The sequence below is a fragment of the Taudactylus pleione genome, unplaced genomic scaffold (genome assembly GCF_031769625.1).
Source record: "Taudactylus pleione unplaced genomic scaffold, aTauple2 ptg000147l, whole genome shotgun sequence".
Classification (NCBI taxonomy): Eukaryota; Metazoa; Chordata; class Amphibia; order Anura; family Myobatrachidae; genus Taudactylus; species Taudactylus pleione.
Window position 1 is genome coordinate 3,626,170 of NW_028284549.1, and position 22,286 is coordinate 3,648,455.

Below are 22,286 nucleotides of genomic sequence, written 5' to 3' on the forward strand. Positions count from 1 at the left end.
TCATGCTTTTTTAAAGAATAGCCTCTTGCATTAGGCAAAATAAACCGCTTTACACCTCAGCCTCCATAATTCTCTATGGGAACTGGGGTCTGGGAAGACTTACCAAGCTAACCATTCCTCCAATTGGCAATAGCCGCAGGAGCCTATTGGCTACAGATTCGCCAGAGCGGGAGTGCGGCTCCCCGGAACAGAGCCATAGGCGGCACGATGACTGCACATGTGCAGTACAGGCACCTCGTTCATTTCTGCGACAAGGTTTCAATGGGGGCAAAATCAACGCCGGATCAGCCTTAGTGGCGTTGTATGGAATGACTTCTATATATAAATTGCTCCATTAATTCATTTGTTTTAGCTGTTAATAACGTTGGTAACAGTCAATTAACTGGATTTCAGGGACTATTTATTGAAATAAATTGTCAGAAAAGGGAATGTGTGCTGTGTTTCCTCCTTTGCAGCATTATAATATGAAGATGTACCTTGAAACATGGTGGCATGTAATTACCGAACGAGATAAATACACTAACACTGCTCTATGGGATGAAAGATTGTGGCCCTCCAGCATCTTCCTCTGTAACAACAGTATATACACCAACGCAATGTTTTTGTCCTGTAACTGAGACGTCTACTCATGATTAATGCACCCAGTCACCAAGCACCTAAAAATACCCCTGCACGAGTTTATGGCTTTCTATCGAAAAATGCCTTGTATATAATGCCATTCTGTGCTATGCTGACATTGGGCCCGATTCATTAACGGATCACATCAGGAATTACGCACACAATCGGCCGATCGTTACGATCTGCACATGCGCATGCATCGCAGTGCGCAAACTAGCCACTGCGGTCGGGACTGCCATCACAGATACTACGCAGACCCAGCGCTGAGTGATTGACAGGAAGTGCCGTTTGTGGCTTATAATATAATTTCTTGCCGGAATGAGAATTTTATTATTGCATATTTCTCCAGTTACGAACATGGGGGGTCATTCAGACCCGCTCGCGAGCGGCAGTACGCTCGCAAGCGGGTCGATGTTCCCCACTGCGCATGCGCACGACGGAGGGAGCTCCGTCGTGCGCATGCGCGAGACCCAGGGAGCGACTGGCTTTCCATCGCTCCGGGTCTCGCACCAAAGGGGGCGTGCTGTCGATGTTGATTGACAGGACGCCCCCTTTGGTGGGCGTGCCGGTGGCGTGCCTGCCAGACGGAGGCATTCCCATGGGAACGCCTACCGTCTCAAGCCGGCCCCACTGACATCACCAGTGATGTCAGTGGGAGTGATTTTGGCTCTGATAGAGCCAAAATCACTCCAGGGCTTGTAGCAGCGAGACCCTACCGCAGGGTCTCCGTCGCAAGCCCAATATCGCGATGGTCAAGACCATCGCGACCATCATCATGGACGCTCGCTAAAGCTGTGGGTGGTCACCCACAGCTATACAAGCGTCCAGGAGGCCGCTCCATTTTCATGGAGGAGGGCCCTGATTCAGAGCGAGCGCTCTGGTCAGAGCGTTCAGCTCTGAATCAGGCCCATGGTACATTAGCCTCTGCTCATTTGATCTGTTCCTCGCACTGCAGACAGCTGTAATAAATCATGATGTGTGACTTATCAGTACTACTCTAGGTGACTGCTGACATCCTGTGTGACGAAGGCCTAGAACGAAGAACTTATTTACAAGGACAAGTCCCAGTTATTACCATACTGCCTCCTCTATACTTTTCATCTCAAACTGATGTCATCATAATATCTGTGAAATACTTTTCAAAGTACCGGCTAGAAGCCAGTTTTACATGTACATTAGTTGTTTTTACTATATTTTTGTAAAGACCGTAACAGGGACAACATCTATAAAAACAGAATCTACTTCTTGGTTGGATAAAAGCTCTACCAGATATAAGGGCAGGAAGTTGTGGAATAATACGGGACGGCTTCTGATTTGGTCGATGCAGCGCGTCTTATGGCGGTATTGCGTCTGCAGCTATAAGCCCTTCTCTAATGCCGCCACAAGCCCTTCTCTGGCGTACAGCCATGTGTCTGCCTGTGCAAGGACTGAGACTCCCACTTTGAGCGACCATTAGATGGTCAAATACCGATTGTGCATCTTAGGCGCCACCGCCGCTCGCACCATGGAAACCTGCGGCAGCCCCACGCTAGGTGCAGATTCTCCATCAGAAAATGGCCTCCAACGTGAGCGATTATTCGCCTGAGTCCGCACACAGGGCCTGATTCAGAGCCGGACGCTATTTGCGCTCGCTCGTTCAGAAAATAGGGGTGGCTATTCAAATGAACCGTTCGGTCTGTTCACGCCTCTATGTCTGAACGAGCGAACAAAACTTGCGGTCGTTTTTTGGGAAACTACGCCCCCTGGCCGCTCGCAACCTACATCATGTCCGCTATTTATTAGATTAATCGAGTACATCGACCAGCGTATGAACTGCTCGCTATTCTTGTGGTTGGATTTTCCTACCGCAATCAAGCGAGCAGTTCTGACTATAAAATAACCCAGTGACGTGGTCAATGACGCTGCTGTATTAATTATGCACACCCATAAAACGCCCGTTTTGACGTTTAAGCACGCCTGCGGTCTGATCTCCACTCCCCATTTTCAAGCACCTTCCCCTGTTACCACCCACATACACCTCATTCTGTCACTCAAAATAGCAGGCATTCGCTATTTAGCGAACAAACGATTTTCGGCCGAACTGACTGGTTCGCGCATGCGTATTACGATATGTACGCATGCGCAGTTGTGCAAACATCGCTCGGAACGAACGAGCGGCCGCTTACGAGCGGCTCTGAATCAGGCCCACAGTTCGGCGACGCGGCTGCGACACTCCCCGTCCATCTGCACAGCCACCCCCCTATCAGCCCCCAGAAATTCCAAATACTTTTTCAAGTAGTTTCTGCATCTCAATCACAGCGGCCACTCTGTGCGACACGGGCTCCGGACCCATGCGCAGTGCGGTTAAGATGAATGCGCAGCGATGCTAACAGCGAACAGCTCTGAGAAATATTAGGCAGTTAATTGGGTGATCATCTCAAAGAGGGGTATGCAGTCAGGAAGCCGGCAGACCTAATCCCGACAACCGGCTTCCTGACTGCTTTATCCCGGCGAGGGTTAAATGACAGGCGTCTAAATCTAGACGCCTGTCATTTTACAGACGCCGGGAGACCGGCGCCCGGCGTCCCGATCGAAGTGAAGCCGGGCGCCGAGCATGGACAGCTGCGCGGGGCGGGGAGGGTTAGGTTTAGGGCTCCCGGGAGGACTTAGGGTTAGGCACCCCCCCCGGGAGGTTAGGCTTAGGCTAGGGGAAGGGAGGGATAGGGTTAGGAATCCCCGGGGGGGGGGACTTAGGGTTAGGCACCTCTCCGGGCGACTTAGATTTAGGCGGCGGGGAAGGGGGGGTTAGGTTTAGGCACTTAGAGGGGGGATTAGGGTTAGGCACTGGGGGGAAGGTCAGAGTTAGGCACCCCTAAGGGAGGGTTAGGGTTTGGGGGGGAATTAGGTTAGAGAATACTTGCCTTAGGGACGATCAGGATTTTCACCCATGTCGGGCAGTCGCTGTCGGGATTCCAACGCCGGACAGGAAATCATACCGATTCCCAAAGAGGGTAACATGTACTAAGCCCTGGAGAGAGATAAAGTGTATGGAGATAAAGTACCAACCAAGCAGCTCCTAAGTGTCATGTTACAGGCTGTGTTTGAAAAATTACAGGGAGGAGCTGATTGATTGGTACTTTATCTCTCTCGCCGAGGCTTAGTACATCTTAGAACATTTAAGACTTGCAGCAGACAAGCTACCCAATGGCTGGCCCAATACTAGTACGTCATGATAGCTTATCCTGTGTGATAATGTACCAATGGAAATCCTGTTTGTATGTGTATGGCCTAGCAGCAAGCTGACAGCCACGATTCCTCCTCTATATGTACACCAGGAGAGGGGACATGTTATACCGTCTCTGCTGCTGAACTCCTGGGGGTTGAGGGACAAAATAAATGGATTTGGCTGCATCATCCATAACTCTGTTCTTTTCAGCTACCACTTCCCCTGCCCTGCACATCTGCACCCGCTAATTGCTCTCTGCACTGACTTGTCGCCTAGTGCTGGACACATCATGTGCTTTCTGCTGGCAGCTGACTAATACCTGCGCCTGCTATAGCTTCAGCTACAGTATGTAGTTATTTAGTAGTGCCCAATTGCAACTCACATAGGTTACTAAAGCAGCGGGTCCTTGGCTGGATGAGAGATGAAGCTTGTCTCTACCCTGTATAGATCCTGCTCATGTAGCGCAGTTCTGTCAGTACAGTGGGAGTCGGTATGACATACCGCCGGACCTAAGCTCGGTGTATGAAATACCGACGCCGGAAGTCCGGCAGATGAAGATCTTGATGGCGCCTGGTAAGTATCCTAACCCTCCCCTCCCCTCCCTAACCCTTATTTAGGGGTGCCTATCCCTAACCTTCCCCCCTAGTGCCTAACCTCAACCTCCCCCCAGCGGTGCGTAAACCTAACCCCCCTCCGCACCCTAAACCTAACCCACCTGAGGGGGTTCCTAACCCTAATCTCCCCCTGGGGGTGCCTGACCCTAACCCCCTTTCCCCTAGCCTAATCCTAAACCTCCCAGGGAGTACCTAAACTTAACCCCCACCCCCCTCCCCCCGCGCGGCTAGCAGGTCCCGACGCCTGGCTTACCTACGTTCGGAATGCCGGCCGTCAGGATTTTGGGCATGGGGCTGATTATAGGCATCGGTATTTAGCCTCCTATCATTAGTCCCATGCTGGGATTTCACAGTCGGGAAGCTGGCGGTCGGCATTTCGCCCACCGGCTTCCTGACTACATACCAGTACAGGGCACCATTGCTTTGTAAGGCTACAGGTAAGATTTGTTAAGATGCTTGATTACGGATGTAGTCATGTCGGCAATCACAATGTCGACAGCAAAAAAGGTCAACATCATGTTAAATGTTTACATTGGTAAAATGTTGACACCTTTAACACGTCGACACAGTCTGAAACGTATGCTCATGAAATGTCTGCACAGTTAAATGACAATATATGAAATGTCGGCAGTCAAAGTGTCAGCAGTAGAAATTTTAGGGTTGGGGATAGGGCTTAAAATTGTGTGTCGATATTATGTACCAGTCAACATTTTGACTGTCGACATTTTGAACATGTCGATATATTTCGTCAATCTATGTGATTACTGGTATCATTGTGGCTGTCACCAAAGCATACCCAACCCTTTATTTATGGTTTATGAAGGAGAGATGCAATTAAATCATCCATACTTGGTGTACGATGGACGCAGTGCATTGGTTAAATTGCGTCTCCACTTTATGTCTTCACTGCTAGAGCACACAGACCTTTAACGAAGGCCCTGATTCAGAGTCGCTCGCTCGCGCTGTGCGTTCGCAAGCGGCCCGATGTTCTGCGTACGTGCATGTGCAAGCTTCGTGTGCGCAAACTACACACTGCGAACGTAACCCTCTCGCTCGCCCAGCAAAGGCAGCCCAGGGTAATGAGTGACAGGAGAGGCCGTTTGTTGGTGGTAACAGGGGCAGGACACTAATAACGGGGGGTTGGAGAAGCGAACGCAGGCGTGCCTGAGTGTTTCATCGCCGTTTTAGAGGCATGCATAATTACCAGGCAGCATCATAGTACACGTCACCTGCCTTTTTTTTAAACTGATTTCCTCGCAAAGCTTGCGGTAGGGTATAGCTACCGCAAGCACTGCGTTAGCATCCGATGGTGCTCGATGTACCAATGTTTTAATAGACTTCCTGGAGATGACGTGTGCTGGTGGGCGGCTCTGCCTGTGCGATTGGGCGTACGCATACACAAAGTGGCCGCTCGCTAAGACATGGTGGGCGTGCTTATGCCTTGACGAGCGTTCGCTTCCCATGGCGTCACTGACAAATTTGCATACGCATCCAGCGAGCGTACGCAGATAGTGAGCGGGTCTGAATGAGGCCCTAAATTTCCAGCCAAATCAGCATTACTTTATGTCATTAAGAACAGAGGGCCTGATTCAGAGCCGCTCGTAAGCGGCCGCTCGTTCGCTCTGAGCGATGTTCGCACAACTGCGCATGCGTATGGGTTGTAATACGCATGCGCGAACCAGTCATTGCGGTCGGAAATTGTGTGCTCGCAAAATAGCGAATGCCTGCTAATTTGAGTGACAGAATGAGGCGTTTGTGGGTGGTAACAGGGGAAGGTGCTTGAAAACGGGGAGTGGAGATCCGAACGCAGGCGTGCCAAACAGTCAAAACGGGTGTTTTAAGGGTCTGCAAAATTAACAAAGCAGCGTCATCGGCCACGTCACTTGGTTGTCTTTTAGCCTGAACTGCTCGCATGATTGCGGTAGGAAAATCCTACCACAAGCACTGCGAGCAGTTCATACGCCTTTCGATGTACTCGATTAATCTAATAAATAGCGGAGATGACGTAGGATGCGAGCGGCCAGGGGGGCGTTTTTTAAAAAATAGCGAGCGCATGTTTCGTTCGCTCGTTCAGACATAGAGGCGTCAACAGACCGCAAAGAGCGAGCGCTCTATTTAAATATCCGGTCCCTTTTTCTAACGAGCGAGCGCAAATAGCGTCCGGCTCTGAATCAGGTCCAGAGAGCAAAGATCGGTGCAGGAGACAGGGAGGGGGAGCACAACAGAAGGAGAGAGCTCAGAGCGAGGGATGATACAGGGGAGAAGGAAGGATGGCATACTGTGAGCGGTAGGGGTGAAAAACAGAGAAAAAGCTGAATAATAAGAACAAAAGGATGAATGCTGGCACAAGAACATGTTAGGACAATAAGGGAGCAAACACGGCCAGAGGAGGAGAAGGAGCACAGCTGGGATGGAAGCCAACTGCCCCGGCACTAAAAAAGGGTCACGAGTGAGACGATGGATGTCTGATGGTAAACACAGGAGATAGGGTGGGAGAGTACTGGATCATGAATGGGTCTGATATGCTCTAATACAGAATATATATTGGAAAGAAGGATTAGGGAGGACGGAGATCTCTAAAGATGATGGAAATGACAGCGTGAGATGTGTGATAAACCGTTTAGTTTTTCTTGCTCTAAATGTAAAGCTTCATTATTAATTATTCCATACTAAAAGTAAGTTTATAATAGATGATATATTTGAATGAGACACATTTATACTTCTTTAGAACAACTTTTATGTTTCTATAAAGCCTAAAAGAAGTAAAAGATTAAAAATGCAGTTTTGTAATTTAAGGGGAAAAAAAGTGATGTTTTAATGGTTGATAATAAGAGTCAGGAGGCGTCAGGGACCCAGGGGGTCACTCTGCAAACATTCGGAATTTGGGCGATATAGTTTTATTTATATAGATATAGATCTAGCGCAGGGTTGCCGACTTTCTGGTAGCCCCTTCCGTGAGGGAGCAGGCAGATCGGCAAATCAAAGGAACATGGCGGGCATTTGTGGGCAGAGCGGGGGGGGGGGGTGAGAGTGGCCACGCAAGCGCTTCATTTTGGCCCCGCCTCCGCTACACAATGCCGGGATTACCGGCATTGTGAAGCAGGGGGCAGGCCAAAAATGACGCAAATCAGCGATAATTGCGTCACCGGCCACCCCTGCTGTGGGGGATTCTCTAATAATCGTGGGGGGCGGAGGGGTCGGTGGCTGCCGGGAGGCTTGCCTGCCTTTCTGGGGGGCCAGGAGCGGCACCCAATTTTTGGGAGGCTCCCGGACAAATCGGAAGGGTAGGCAAGTATGATATAGCTATATGTATAACCTATGCAGAAAGAGAATATGGAAATTTGGAGTCATCCATTTCAAGCCAGAATGTGCCAAATAATGGATCACAACTATGGTATTTGGAAATGTTCCCAGATAAGTAGCATTAAAGTCAATGGGGAACATGAGGCCCTGATTCAGAGCCGGACGCTCGTACAGAGTGCTCGTTCTGAATCAGGGCCGTCCCTCTGAACTTTAGAGCGGCCTCCTGGCCGCTCGCATAGCTGTGGGTGACAACCCACAGCTATAGCAAGCGGCCATGATGATGCCCGCGATGGTCAAGACCACGTCGACCATCGGGCTTGCGACGAGACCCTTGTGGTAGGGTCTCGTTGCCGCAAGCCCCAGAGTGCTTTCGGCTCTATCAGAGCCGAGAGCACTCTCACTTGTGATGTCAGTGGGGCCGGCCCCAGACGGTAGGCGTTCCCATGGGAACGCCTCCGTCTGGGCAGCCACGCCCTCGGCACACCCACCAAAGGGGGCGTGCTGTCACTCATCATCGACAGCACGCCCCCTTTGTAGTGAGACCCATAGCGACGGCTTGGCCTCCCATAGCGACGGCCTGGCCGTCGCTATCCGGGTCTCGCGCATGCGCACGACGGAGCCGGCTCCCTAGTGCGCATGCGCACTTGGCCAACATCGACCCGCTTGCGACCTTGTCACTTACTTATCACTTTTCACTCTGTCTCTTATCACTGCTTAGTACATAGACCCTTAAAGGTTGTATGTTCTTCCTGTGTTTGTGTGGTTCCTCTGTTGTCCAGTTTCCCCCTAAATCCAAAGTCATTAACCCCAGTTTGTCTGTCAGTGAGGAAGAACATACAGATTTCCAAATGATTAAATGTTCTCTGTAAAGAGCTGGAGAAGATGTAGGTGTAATAAAAAAAAAACTATTAACAATAATACATATTATGGCCTTCTTATTACTGTTTCCCCTTTAAGTGACGACCTTTAGAAGATTTGTGCAGGTAAACCACTTTTAGGGGCCTATTTATCAAACCCTAAAACACCTAACGCTAGTGAAAATGTCCGGTTCTCCAAAATTAATATAGTTAATCGAGGATATTGCTCCATTTATCAAGCTCAAAGACGTAACCAAATGTATCAAACATTTTCAGTGGAGCTTCCCCATCAACACCTACAGTACACAGACATTCGGCTACACATGAAGCCTCGTGGCGGGCTAACCAGGAAGTGATATCATTCGCCGCTGAATGAAGCTAGCAGTGATTTCACAAAGAGCAAACTGCTTCACTGGGGCAACCTCTTTTCAGAAGCGTTGCCCCGGCAACAAATATTTTTTACTAGCTCCGTTCAATCAGAGCTAAGCAATGTGCGATAGCATTTATCAGAGGAAAAAACAAACATTAAACTGATAAATAGGCCCCTTACTGTTTAGATCACAGTCGTGAACGTTCTCTGGCTCTAAAAAGGGAATTTGAAATGTCAAAGCCAGACCTGGGAATATACATTGACGACAACATCTGACACCGATTTAACCTAAAGATTTATGGCATTTTATGATACTTAGGAAATCTCCTGCGTCCGTCACCTCTGTGGACCAAATCTCACATAACAGGCCATAGGCTTTTTCTAGCCTCTTATCTGGGACAGAAGAATCTGATCCATCATTTGTCACAATCTTGTATAAAACTAATTACTCCCCGTGTCCTGTTCCCTGCTTGCATTGGTTAAACAAAGTACCTATTGTTCTATGTGTGTATTAATACCTTTGCTTTTCAGGATCATTTGTAAGATACAGAATTCACCTGATGAAGATTCCTGAATGTTGGCTAACTATTATTCTTCCGTTTTTTTCTCACTTGGCTGTTAAAATGTATCAAAGTCATGACATTGAAGCTGGGTGCACGCTAAACGTCGTGTGTACCCAGCGATGTGACAGACGACCCCCCCCCGCCGATGTGCCGACATGACGGGCGGCGCATACAGCCTGGACGATCTGGTGCCCGACCGCCCAAAATGCCGGCAAGGGTCTGCCCCCCAAAAAACATTGAAAGGACCGGCGGATGGTCAGGGTTAGGGGCTGTGCTTTATAGCAATAGACTGCACGGCCACTCAGGCTTGGACTGGTCCACAGGGGTACAGGGGAAATCCCCGGTGGGCCCCACTGCCTGAGGGCCCCACCCCCTCTTCTAATGTCAGGTTTCAGACAGTACACTTGAATTATACATTGTTACTCTATTACATGGTCAGTTACCTGGTAGAGCAGGAACATGGATAAACAGACCATATACTGTAGTATCCATGTTGCCTGCAGGCTATGTCCTATATAATAGTTAGCCAAGCATCTGAGGTGGCTGGCCACACCCCACTGGAGGCTGGCCACACCCTTTAAGCATGGGCCCCTACCACTGCCTTCCCCCGGTGGGCCCTTCATGCCCCAGTCCGAAACTGTGGCCACTGCACGGAAGAGGTCTAATGTGCGGTCTGTAGGTTAAAAGACTGTGCATTACACCTCCCTCTCCGTGCAGCGCAGGGGCTGTGCAGCCTATTGCTGTAAATCACAGCCCCTGACTGTCCGTGGCTCCCGCCCAGGTAAGAGAGAGGGAGGAGGGGATTGCGGCGACGGATGGATTTTACGTTGCCCACCCCCGTCAACGTAAAATCGTTCCGACGCCCCTGTCACTAACAGTGAACAAAAGCATTGTTTTGTTTAGACATTAAACAAGTTAGGCACTTTTGCCACTACAGCAAAAAAGCACTTCTTAAATAGTGACTTAGCATACGGAGTACCAGAGCTCTGCTAATTGGCACAGGTCGTGTCTGCAGTCTTTACACAGTGAATTTATTCACTGAGATATTTGCTGTTTTGTTAAACTTGCCACTAAGAAGTGCTAACTGCAGAGCTGAGAGATCTGATGTATATTGTGACCGGGTGCAGAGTGCAGTGATTCAGGCCTGGTAGCATTTGTGGTGCTGACTTCGGTCATGTATACTATAGACCTGGGAGGGCCAGACTTTTGGACTAGGTGATCCAATCTAAAGGTTGAAAATCTTTTGGAGATCTCCAATGTAGGCACAAATGCGCATGCCATAGGCTCGTGCCCGAGAAAGGGCACGAGTGTATCTGAAAAGGGGGAGTGGCCTCGCAGCAAGGAGCGTGGGGACTGTCCGACCAAAATCGGAACAGGTGGGGGGTATGCTTATTAGGGCTCTGAGCCAATGAAACGTAAAATAACAAAATATATGAATTTTAGCATAATTAAAGGGTTTTATGTAGCTGGATAATGTATTAAACACCCCCCTGATATTCTGCACCTGTTCTCCATTCACATGTCACCACTGTCCACCAACCTGTCACTCACATGCCACAACTACCCACTGACCTGTCACTCACATGCCACAACTACCCACTGACCTGTCACTCACATGTCACTTGCTGTACATGCCCCTCTGCCAACTGGTTTTCCCCTCAAATACCACTTCCTATCCATCAGTGTGCCCCACAATAGCCATTACCCTTGCCTGAATAGCTGCTCGGGAAATGCCTACTTTGTATATTATGTGACTGCAGGCGGCAGTAAGCTCCTGGGTCTGGCCAGGGGGCCCGTGGCACGTACCCCCATGACCCCTGTTAATCCAACTCTGGCGCCAGCGCAACATAGGCTGTTGACATGTAACAGCCTCAGCCAATCAGCTGATGATTCTTATTGGCAGCTGCTGCTGGACGTCACCGCAATCTACCGGTCGAGTGCCCGCGGTCGACCGCGATCTATGCTTTGGCCAGGAGATGCTTGGCCAGGCTTTTGGGTGGCCGGACTGGCACATCAGCCCTTCTGGCATTTGGCAGAAGTGCCACATGGCCAGTCCGGCCTTGCTTTTCAGAATTCTAGCACTCTGGAATTAAAATGTTACATACACAATGCTGATAATGTTTATTCTTTTCATCTACCTTGCTCTGGCCGTTACGTTCTAGTTCTCATTCTCTTCTATTTTAAGCAGAGTGCAAAAAGATACATGATATTGGGCGGGATGAACTAAAGGGGAAAATGCTGTATAACTCCCGAAAATGCTGTTCCCCATATGTAAAAAGCACCGGAATGCATCGTCCCTATGGGTAACGCCATCTTCAGGTGGCGTTACCCAATAGAAGCCTATGGGCTTCTTATCGGGATGCTCCCCCTTGGGAAGAATCTGATCTGCTGTGTGCTGGGCTGCACTGGGAGACTGCTCGAGGCTGCTGGCGCAGTCTCCTATGCCTATGGGGGGAGCGATCATGCTGACCGCAGCCTCCATTGGCTGTGAGCCGGGCTGAGGGGCACACAGTGCCCACCTCCGCAGCACTGCAAAAATTATGTTTTTTCTTTTTTTCCCCTAAGGGGGCGTGACCATGCTTCCCGCGATTAGGCCACGCCCCCTGACATCTGGGCCCGGCTTGGCTGTTGGCAGCCCTGTACATCCCGTCCAGCGAATGCTGAGCTGGATGTAAAGGCAATTTGGTGATTTTTTTCCCCCCACAAATTGCGTTATGTTTATACTGATCACGCGCTCCAACAATTCTTATGCAACTGTCTCTATGGCGACTCGGATGCAATTTGCGGTTATGACCCCTTCTGCTTAGAGAAACATAAAGGAGTGTAAGTGAGGGGAAAGTACAGTTAGGGGCACCTTCAGTTACACACGAGCTGCTGTCAGGATGGCTTTGCGGAATGTGTCTCTCGCGCGTTACCTGCTCGCAGCCCATGGAGTTGTCAGCAGAACAGAGCGCAGAACTGCGTACTGTAGGCCTGATCCAGCAGCGATCGCAATTGTGATCGCAGCTGGAATCCGCACAGATTGCAGCGGTGAAAATATGCTAATGCCTGCCAAAGCTCCCCCGGCATTAAAACGCCCACTGCTGCTTTCTCACATCCGTCCAGCTTATACGTATACACAATGGCAAACAATCGCTTGATCTGCGTACGTAGTTGCGCTTGAGATCGCTGCTGAATCAGGCTGTGGCGGGATCGGTACTTAAGAGCGTCTTTACACACATGGAGGTGGATCAAGTGTCGATGATCAATATCTGGTGCAAAATACAATCTCAAAACTGATTGGGTGAGACTGAATCCCTCCCACTGATACTATTGCTTTTTAGCAGTGTCGCCACTGGAATCTATCAGCATTATTATGTTTACAATAATCCACAGAACAAAGTAAATTTCCACTAGATCTTTTAAAGAGACAGAAAAGGGATGTTTGTATTCATTTCAACTTCATTAGTACTTTCCTTTTTTTCTTACAGTCTAATTGTAATAGCCTTTTGCATAGTAAATGTGACTTTATTATTTATTAATAACACTGACATCTACAGACTATATGTGTATGACTTATGTACTATTAAATTTACTACTACTACCTGGGTTGCCGAGAGGGTGGGGGGGGCATGGCCAAATCCGGAAGGCATGGCCAAGCCCCCTCCATGAAAAAAAACCATGAAAGAAACATGCACTGTCCCCCTCAGCAACTGGCCCAGGCACCCGCTGGGCCCCTCCAACAAGTCCGGGTAATCACTACCCCACCTCCCTCTCGGCACCCCTGACTACTACTATGCAGTCACATCTTCTGGAGTAACCCTGGCACATACACTATTGTTCTCTCCTGGTGTAACCCAGGCACATATACTACTGTTCTCTTCTGGTGTAACCCAGGCACATATACTACTTTTCTCTCCTGGTGTAACCCAGGCACATATACTACTGTTCACTCCTGGTGTAACCCAGGCACATATACTACTGTTCTCTCCTGGTGTAACCCAGGCACATATACTACTGTTCTCTCCTGGTGTAACCCAGGCACATATACTACTGTTCTCTCCTGGTGTAACCCAGGCGCATATACTACTGTTCTCTCCTGGTGTAACCCAGGCACATATACTACTGTTCTCTCCTGGTGTAACCCAGGTGCATATACTACTGTTCTCTCCTGGTGTAACCCAGGCGCATATACCACTGTTCTCTCCTGGTGTAACCCAGGCACATATACTATAGTTCTCTCCTGGTGTAACCCAGGCACATATACTACTGCTCTCTCCTGGTGTAACCCAGGCACATATACTACTGTTCTCTCCTGGTGTAACCCAGGCACATATACTACTGTTCTCTCCTGGTGTAACCCAGGCACATATACTACTGTTCTCTCCTGGTGTAACCCAGGCGCATATACCACTATCCTCTCCTGGTGTAACCCAGGCGCATATACTACTGTTCTCTCCTGGTGTAACCCAGGCACATATACTACTGTTCTCTCCTGGTGTAACCCAGGCACATATACTACTGTTCTCTCCTGGTGTAACCCTGGCGCATATACTACTATTCTCTCCTGGTGTAACCCAGGCGCATATACTACTGTTCTCTCCTGGTGTAACCCAGGCTCATATACTACTGTTCTCTCCTGGTGTTACCCAGGCGCATATACTACTGTTCTCTCCTGGTGTAACCCAGGCACATATACTACTGTTCTCTCCTGGTGTAACCCAGGCGCATATACTACTGTTCTCTCCTGGTGTTACCCAGGCGCATATACTACTGTTCTCTCCTGGTGTAACCCAGGCACATATACTACTGTTCTCTCCTGGTGTAACCCAGGCACATATACTACTGCTCTCTCCTGGTGTAACCCAGGCACATATACTACTGTTCTCTCCTGGTGTAACCCAGGCGCATATACTACTGTTCTCTCCTGGTGTAACCCAGGCACATATACTACTGTTCTCTCCTGGTGTAACCCAGGCACATATACTATAGTTCTCTCCTGGTGTAACCCAGGCACATATACTACTGTTCTCTCCTGGTGTAACCCAGGTGCATATACCACTGTTCTCTCCTGGCGTAACCCAGGCACATATACTACTGTTCTCTCCTGGTGTAACCCATGCGCATATACCACTGTTCTGTGAACAGATATTGAGGTTTTCCTGGGGTTGCAGGACTATCTTGGGGCTCAAACCTTTGTTGTCTTAAGACACTGCTAGAAGACGGACCCACCAGATAGATGCCAAGCACCACTGTCTTAGATCTGCTATGTCAGGCCACCAATCAAGTACCTATCAAATGCTGTGAGAATGTCCATTCATAACCAATCATTTTATGGAAGAATATTAGAGGAACCTGACCTTAAGGAGAATATCGGCAGTTTAGTTAAATTACTAGCAAAGTGAAGACAAAGCCAGACCGGCAGATCCATTTGGTATCGAACAATGTAAATAATTGCTTTGTATTCCTAGCATGACAATCGTGCTTTGTGAATTCATTTTCAGCCAGATCAGCAATAATAAGACATTAATCATATTGCATAAGTGCCAATTTGTGTAGCAAGATTAAATTCAACAACGCAGACTGCATCCGTGAGCATTGGGATTGCTAAAATAACATCTATTGCATAGCGATCCAGTGAAACTGTTGATCACTAGCAGAAATGAACTATAGGAACCTGATCAGCATCTTTGCTTACCCCTATCTATCTGTAAGGAGCAACTATATCCCCACGACGATCTTATATTATGCTGTTAACATATCACGTAATATTACTACTCCAGTATGACTGGGCAAAATATCAGCTACGGACAAAGGCGGCAGAGACAAGATACAATGCAAAAATTTCCTTCCAATGCAGTCTAAGCGTCATAAAAATATAAAATCAGCACGTCAGTAGACAGACTATGAATCCGTATCTGTATATACTCATTAATGCACCGACATGTGTATTTTATTATAAATTCCTTATTATTATATACACTAGAGCCCATTTCATAGTCCATGAAAAAAACTAATGCTAATGCACCGATAAATAGAGATATGTAGATTGTATGAATATTATGCAAAACAGATTACTGATAAGCGTGTATACGTTATATATGCAAATAAACTTGTACACACAAAGGTGTGCGCATCTTTATAGACTTGCTCCTATGTAGATAGAGGCCCTCTGTGATTTGCTGATTCAGCAGACGGATGTGTCTGCACTTTTACTAGTCCTGCAACACACGGATGATGCAGTGAAAAAAAAAAGATCCATCCAGGCGATGGTGACAGACCAGCCGTCAAATCCAGCTCCTTCCCTACAAATGCCACAACTTCATCTCATCCCTGCCAACAACAAAGACAATCAGGGACGTTTGCCGAAGGAAAGGTTTAACCGTATCCCAGAAAATCATTTCTGATCCTGGCAACTCTGTAGGGATTGATACACTGCAGAATAGTAAACGGGTCTCACTAAGCCCTTGCTGTAGCCCCCCTCTGGAAGTAACGCACGTTAAAACCTAAGCCTGCAGAATAAACACTCATTATAATTATGGCAATGCGTTTAGAGGCCCTCGAAGCTGCACAGTGTTGGACAGCAGATGGCTTTCTTATTCCTGACATTAGGAACTTGCCGTAGAGGTGGTGGCGCAGATTGCCTGCTACCTACGAAGCAACAACAGCATTTGGTAAGCTGAAAAGATATCTAAGCGATGGTAAATACCTCTTTATCCGGATGCTGTGGTAAGGACGGAGAGGCAGGAACAAAAGCAGGAATCAGACAGGAACTGGAGAAATAAAACACAGGGGGTGGGGGTACAAAGACGAGACGTTAGTATTATTTGGTATAAAAGAACTGGGAAGACGCGCTCCCTGTGTGGAGTGAAGCTCTGCAGACAGCAGCTATCTGGATTTAACGCACCTTCTGTTCCCTGGCACTGCAGCATAATGCTCTTTGTTTTAATTCAGCTGATGGTGAGGATGGAGGTACTGGCAGAACTGGTTAATAGGCTCCAGTGAAATAAAGAGACTGAGATACACTTAATTCACTCCCTCCCTTCCTCTGCACCGGCTCCCTGCCCAAGACTGTGTCAGCCACCAGGGTGTCTCGTTGAAGCCTGCAGTGGTACTGAGGAGAGGGGGTGAGGGACAGAGGAAGCCGGGAGGGGGTTGGGGATAAAAAGCTACTGAGTGGAGGAAAAAAAATATTTTGGAGAAGAGGAGGAGGAGGAGGAGGAGAGGGGGGGGGGGGTGAGAGCAAAAGAGAGAAGGGGGGGTGATGGGTAAACGAGCAGGTGTTAAGATGGAAGCAAGAGATGACAGGGACAAAGAATAGGAAATGAGCTGAAATCAAGGTGTCTTGAGGGGAGAAAAAAAACCACAGTCGGGGAACGGAAAGGTTAAATCGATGCACAAAATGCTGACAGGAATCTAGTATAATAAATAGCGAGCTCGCCACTAGGTCTAGAATCTTCTAGAGCGCAGACCAGACAAGAGGCGCGTCATCGCTCACTTCCACCGTGAAGCTGCCCGGGTGCCTACACAGAGCGGCTTGTCACTGGATTCCGGCACCAGCTACCTGACAGGCATTTTAATTGCATCAAGCCAGCGTGTCTCAGGAGGAGCAGTGCGCCAGAGTCCCTCCTCCTCCAGCACACAGCCGCAGCACAAAGGGCTGATGGAGCTACCATTCTTCCACCCAGGCCCGTGATAGATGGTGCTCGGGAAGTTTTTAAAGTGCACCTGTCACCCACACACGGCATAGGCAAACGCAGGGGGGTTTCCATCTGCCTGGAAACCCCCCTCCCCAGCCCACACCATGACCACAATAGAAATAGTAATATAATAAATTGTTACTAGTGCTGCATGTTCTTCTCAGTATCACAAATGAAATAATTAGCATCACCTGTGGATCTTTTAACATGTATCAGCCAGTAATAAATAACCTGTGCATCAACTAGAAGATCTGGAAAACATGCACTGTTAGAGATGCACTCCTATAGAGCCCAATAGGTACATATATGTCCAAGGCAGTGCTAGGTTCTTCTGCTGCTCCTCCAGGCTCCCGGACTTGCTCCAATAGTCTGGAATGGTGCCCACATACCAAATAAATACATTCAGCTCAGGCAGGATGGCCCTACTGACGCATCTAATGGCTTACTGTGATCACTGGTCCTTTATATGCTGGAATTATTACACACAATACACTTTGTATGACGCTTATTAAAGCTGGTTAAATACTAATTCTGCCCTCTTCATTGACAGGCCACACTCACTCTAAAATTAAGCATTTGGAAACCCCCCTCTGGAAATCCTGCGTTTGCCACTGCACGGAAGGAAGTGGCTATTTTGTTTGGGCTGAGCCAGTGTTCATGCAGCCTACTCATTCATTACCAGCTGGGGACAACCCTGAGGTGTGAGGCTTTGGGCAACCAATGTAGCATGACATGAGGCGCACTCTGCGCAATGAACAGTTTAAAAAATGGGCGTGGTTATACGGAATAGTGTCTGCGGCTATACAAATGCAAGAAAGTCCTGTCAATGCGTGCTGAAATGCAAAATGCTTGGGCCTGCAAACAATTAGTACTATACTATGTCTATGCCACTTTGAAAATAGTGTAATAATGTAATTTAGTAACAAAAGAATAAAAACACCATATTGTCCAGTATATAACACAGTCCACCAACTCCAGCATATAGTGCAGCAGCCTAATGCCGGGATCCAGCATATTACCAATCCTCACAGTCCAGCATCAGCTGCTCCTTAACACCTTCTCCATCTAACAAACTTACTCCAGTGATAGAGACAGGCGCCTTGGATAGAGCTGTGGGTATAACAATAATATCATATTGTAGACACTTCTCCTAAAGTAGAACTCAAGGGAGTGCTACAAATGTTCAGGATGTCGACACCAGAATGTCATCATGTTGGCAGTGTCATGTTGACATGAACTAGATGTCGACGTGTTAAAGGCCGACGCTGACATACTGTTGACATTGCGAATGTGGACAGTCTACAGGTCGACCATGCAGATTAGCAGTGTGAGGTCAGTATGTCTAACCCTAACCTGAACCACAGCCTAACCCTAATCGCTACTGAACCTTAACCACAGCCTAAACCTAATCGCTACCTAACCCTAACCATAGCCTAACCCTAATCGCTACCTAACCCAAACCACAGCCTAACCCTAATCGCTACCTAATCCTAACCACATGCCTAACCCTAATCGCTACTTAATCCTAACCACATGAATAACCCTAATCGCTACCTAACCCTAACCACAGTCTAACCCTAATCGCTACTTAACCCTAACCACACCCTAACCACAGCCTAACCCTAATTGCTACCTAACCACAGCCTAACCCTAATCGCTACCTAACCCTAACTGCTACCTAACCCTAACTACAGTCTAACCCTAATCGCTACCTAATCCTAACCACAGCCTAACCCTAATTTCTACTTAACCCTAACCACAGCCTAACCCTAATCGCTACCTAACCCTAACCACAGCCCAACCCTAATCGCTACCTAACCCTAACCACAGCCTACCTCTAATCTCTACCTAACCCTAACCACAGCCTTACCCTAATCACTACCTAACCCTAAAACAGCCTAACCCTAATCGCTACCTAACCCTAACCACAGCCTAACCCTAATCGCTACCTATCCCTAACCACAGCCTAACCCTAATCGCTACCTAACCCTAACCACAGCCTAACCCTAATCGCTACCTAACCCTAATCACAGCCTAACCCTAATCGCTACCTAACCCTAACCACAGCCTAACCCTAATCACTAAACTGACTCTAAAATCGTAAATGAAAGGCTGTCAACACTGCAGGGGAGCCACGCGTTGGTGGTCCAGTACGCAATCAAATTATTTATGGTCAACGTGATAGACATAACCAGTGCTGGTAGCTGCCAATCATTAAATACGTGGACAAGCAGAGGCGCAGCCAGCATATAACTGAACCTAAGGAAGACAAGTGTGTATAATTTAATCAATTTAATCATTGCTGAATTTCTCAATAAGAAACTTTTGGCTTAGGGGGTGCCATGAAATAAATGCTGATATTCTAGGGCGTCATGATCCTAAAAAATAATTGGGCACCAATGTGCTACAGCCTGGGCAATTCTGGGCGCGGAAGGTTTAACTTGTGCCTGTGTGCAATGAGATGATCTACATTCTTTATTAATTAAAGGGAAATTCGCCCATCATCCATATATTTGCAGCATACAGCATGTGTATATAATACACCTTTTACACCAGATCAAAAACCTGGGTTATTGCTGAGTCTACCTGGGTCGCAGCTCAGTGTAAAAGGGTCCTTGAAAAATAACCCGGGTCAAGTGACCTGTCAATCCAACCCAGGTAGCTACCAGGGTCAGACCCAGGTAATGGTGCAGTGTAAACGGCACAACCTGGGTTATCCGACCTGGGTCACGCCTAAAATGAGCTGATTGGTGGTTGTGGAGCAGTCACCTCCCACTTTTTATGACCTCACAAGTTTAGCAGGGCAGACCCAGGTTCAGTGTGAACAGGGCTGACCTGAGAATAACCCAGATCGATGGTGCTGTGTAAATGGTGTCTGACCTGGGTTGGAACCATGTCTGAAAACCCAGGTAGGACCCAGGTTTTTGGTGGAAAAGAGGTATAAGTTAGAGTTAAGACGGGGGGACACACTAAACAATTACCAGGCCCATCCGCCGATAATTGTATGATTGGCCTGATAATTGCATAGTATGTATGGAGCAGCGTTAGCGGATAACGGCTTCAAACAACTGTCGGATCGGGAGGTCTGGATCTGATGTGCTGCACGCGCTCTCTCGTTCCCGACCTACCCATCTCATTGAGGAGATCTGTAGACAGCACACAACACTAAGCTAAAAATTGCTCCATGTGTACGGTCGCACGCCGCTCCGATAATCATTCTGTAGCATCAGCGCGTTTATCATAGCTGCAGAATTTATCTACAGGTGTGTACCCAAGCATTAGGCATGCAGCAAAGGTACGGAGTGGTATTATTGATCTACTTTCCCTAGGATATGCCATGACTCAATAAAGGTTGTGCTAGTGAATGCAGCCATTCCCTGCTTTATACAATCACATGGTTATATTTATCATGCCAAAAGTGTATTGCCATAATTTGCCACGGCAAAAACGGTTACTTATTGCCCTGGAGTATTCCACTCAGCTGCTTAAAAAAAAAAAAAAAGGAAAAGATTAAAAAAATAAACAAAGAGCTATTATAAAGATAGGTATAGTATATATAATATAATTAAAAAACCCTCGCCAACAAAACACTAGTAATCTTAACCAATAAATGTTTAAACTAGATAACACGGGTGAATAAAAATGGATTGTTAACCCCTAAGGGCCATCACAGCCCTAAGCACAGAAGGACTTGCACATCCTACAGACAAAATGTAAGTAAATAAGAAACCTGACACAGATCGCCCAAGGGAGGAATGAAGGCCACTCTCAATCAATAAAACAGCTTTATTACATAAAGATTCAAAACTATTAGCATATGAAAGACTCCGTTGATCTAGTACTGTGCAAAAGTAATGATTTATATATTCTTATAATTATTGTTATTTTTATTTTTGCACTATATTTCATCAACGCAATCTTTTATAGGAGAATGTATCTATTGCTTTTAATACAGGCAATATATCTGTTAATATAATGATTGAGAGTGGCCTTATTATATACTTGCACATGATATAAAAGTAAATAAGGTATGCAGTCGGGAAGCCGGCGGACCTAATCCTGACAGCCGGCTTCCCGACTGCTTAATCCCGGCGAGGGTTAAATGACAGGCGTCTAAATCTAGATACCTGTCATTTTACCGACGCCGGGAAACCGGCGCCCGGCATCCGATCAAAGTGATGACGGGCACTGAGCACGGACAGCCTGCTTAGGTTTAGGGTTCCCGGGGGGGGGGGGATTTAGGGTTAGGTACCCCCCCAGAAGTTAGGGTTAGGCTAGGGGGAGGGAGGGTTAGGCACCCCGGGGGGGACCTAGGGTTAGGCGGCGGGGAAGGGGGGGGGTTAGGGTTAGGCTAGGGGGAGGGAGGGTTAGGCACCCCCCTCTGGGGGACTTAGGTTTAGGCGGCGGGGAAGGGGGGGTTAGGGTTAGGCTAGGGGGAGGGAGGGTTAGGGTTAGGCACCCCCCTCCGGGGGACTTAGGTTTAGGCAGCGGGGAAGGGGGGGTTAGGGTTAGGCACTTAGAGGGAGGATTAGGGTTAGGCACTGGGGGGGGAAGGTTAGGGTTAGGCACCCCTAAGGGAGGGTTAGGGGGTAGAATAGGTTGGTTAGTACTTACCTGGGGACGATCGGGATTTTCATCCCTGTCGGGCTGCCGCTGTCGGGATTTGAACCGCCGTCCAGGGGTCCGGCGGTAAATCATACCAATTCCATTAATAACCACCCCCCACAAAATAAAAAAGTAATTAAATACATTTCACTGAATCAATTCCACAGAGCTTAAAAAAATTATGTATTCACCTTGCAGGAATATTTCTTGTTCCAGTTTTTGGACCGCTACGATACTTTAATAAAAACGCAGAGGGAAGCCTTTGACGAAAAATTTCGCTGGTGGGTTATTGCCGGCGATGTCAGATGGTAATAATCCCTTTCATGTATATAACATCCCTATTGTCCACGAAAACTGGAGTTTCATCCTAAAATAATATTGTAGAGCCCATAGCCCTGGAAGCACAAATTACCCAGCTGTAGCATTTGCTGGCTGTGTGCTGCACTACAATACACTTTAATAAATATTCAAT

At 47.8% G+C, this 22,286-nt stretch overlaps 1 protein-coding gene across 4 annotated transcripts in view; it reads right to left on the bottom strand.

Annotated features, from left to right (window-relative positions):
• MAP2 (microtubule associated protein 2) overlaps positions 1 to 22,286 on the bottom strand; it is a 284,389-nt gene that overhangs the window by 157,075 nt on the left and 105,028 nt on the right. For all 4 annotated transcript variants that reach the window (XM_088474119.1, XM_088474118.1, XM_088474117.1 and 1 more), the window contains exon 3: positions 16,219 to 16,282. The gene's annotated coding sequence lies outside the window, so the exon portion shown is untranslated. The remainder of the gene's footprint in view (positions 1 to 16,218; positions 16,283 to 22,286) is intronic.